This window comes from Galeopterus variegatus, unplaced genomic scaffold, assembly GCF_000696425.1.
Source record: "Galeopterus variegatus unplaced genomic scaffold, G_variegatus-3.0.2 Scaffold80, whole genome shotgun sequence".
NCBI classification, from domain to species: domain Eukaryota; kingdom Metazoa; phylum Chordata; class Mammalia; order Dermoptera; family Cynocephalidae; genus Galeopterus; species Galeopterus variegatus.
Window position 1 is genome coordinate 482333 of NW_007726191.1, and position 2046 is coordinate 484378.

Below are 2046 nucleotides of genomic sequence, written 5' to 3' on the forward strand. Positions count from 1 at the left end.
TAATGATGACTTGAGCCCTGCCACTCAATGGGAGAATCAGCAGAACCTGTAGGATCTTATTTGGAATTGACATTCTCTATTGTAATTTTGTTCTGTTTATTTTTAAATTTTCTTTTTGTTTCACTGGAAAGGAAAAGATGATGCTCAGTTTTAAACGTTAAAAGTGTACAAGTTGCTTTGTTACAATAAAACTAAATGTGTACACAAAGGATTTGATGCTTTTCTCTCAGAATAGATAATATGACCTTTGAAGGTTGATTTGTGTAATGTCATCATCAAACTTTGTCACCCTAACTTTGTATTTTTTGATATGCACTTTGCAGGATGACCTCAGGATTATGTGGATTGAGTAAAGGGATCTGAATCATGTATTAATGTCTTCATAGGAATATTTACATCGTTTGGGATACCAGATTGCTCAAAACTGAGTTCTAAATTCTTGTTCCGTTGACTTATCTCAAATTGGCAAATTTTAAAATGGGTCTTTACTTGGATATAATAATAGTGCCTGCCACCACCATCAAATAGACCTGGTGCTGTAATGCCAAGTTATACATGGGACAGTTGCTGGCATGTGTTCATTGGCACTATAAAATGTAGCCAAGAAGGTAGGCTTTCAGATTAAGACCTTGGTGGTTAGGAGTACTTTTTTTTGTCTAGCATAAAGCTTTCTTAAACGTAATTGTTGGTGAATCTGGGTGGGATGATGGACTCTTGTCTGCTCAATGCCATTGTGCAGAGAAGCTACCTAAATGCATAAGCTTTTTAATGCTGTAAAATATAGTAACATGCCACTTTTTCAGAGGTGGATTAATGGACAGTCTGGTCAAATTAAAAGCTTTTTGATGTATAAAACTTTATAAATGGAACTATTCCATCAATAGGTGAAGTGTAACAAAAACCTGTCTAGATGGATAGTATGTAATTTCTGCACAGGTCTCTGTTTAGTAAATACATCACTGTATACTGGTCAGGAATCTTGCTCCAATAAAGGAACATAAAGATTTTTTTGGACTGGGGTCATTCTCCTTGTTTTGTAGAAAAATTTTAACTTGCTTTTGGTTTTATTTTAGATGATAAGCTAGTTTTTTGTGTTTTGCACATTTTAGTGACTGGGGAAGAAAAAAACCTGTTCTCTAAATAGTTTAGCAGTAATTATAGCGCAGGTTCATCTATACAAAAAGGTTTGAACTGGTCAGTATGAAAGTCATAGGCAAATTACTGTGATTTGTAATATCGAAAAAGTTTCTCAGGGAATTAGATATTTAGCTTTTGAGACCAATACTTTTTTTTTTGATGGCTGGCTGGTCTGGGGATCTAAACCTGTGATCTTGGCTATACTCTGAGCAAACCAGCCAGCTTGAAGTCTCACTATTAAAAGGACTTCACTAGGAAGAAATTCAGTAGTTGATACTTTAAAAGCCTGTGATACTGTTTCACAAAGTTACACCTTGGTGAGCTCCTGGTGTTGTTAGGTTATAGGTCACAATCAACTTCCATAATACTCCTTTATTTTGGGGAAACATCCCTTGAAGGTAATAGTTGCACCCAACTATTGTGATCACACTCTAGACTCCCCTGGACACGCAGATCTTGTCGGAGAAGACTAGTCCAGGCCTTGAGAAAGCAAAATGATAACCTCAGCGCAGTGAAAAGTTCCTACATAGTAGCCAGTGTGCTTTGAACTAATTGCAAGAGGTGTTTTTGGGCTGTCCTTTTAGGCAAGTGCACGTTGGAAAAGATTAGAGGAATGGCTTAGAGCTCCGTTGATCAGGGGCATTTATTTATTTATTTATTTATTTATTTATTTATTTATTTATTTATTTATTTATTTATTTATTTATTTATTTATTTATTTATTTATTTATTTATTTATTCCCGGCCATCCCTATATAGGATCCGAACCCGGGGCCTTGGTGTTATCAGCACCACACTCTCCCAAGTGAGCCACGGGCCAGCCCATCAGGGACATTTAAAAAGAAGAGCAAAGGGGCCGGCCCGGTGGCGCACTGCTACAGTGCGCCGCTTGGGAGCGCAGCGGCGCTC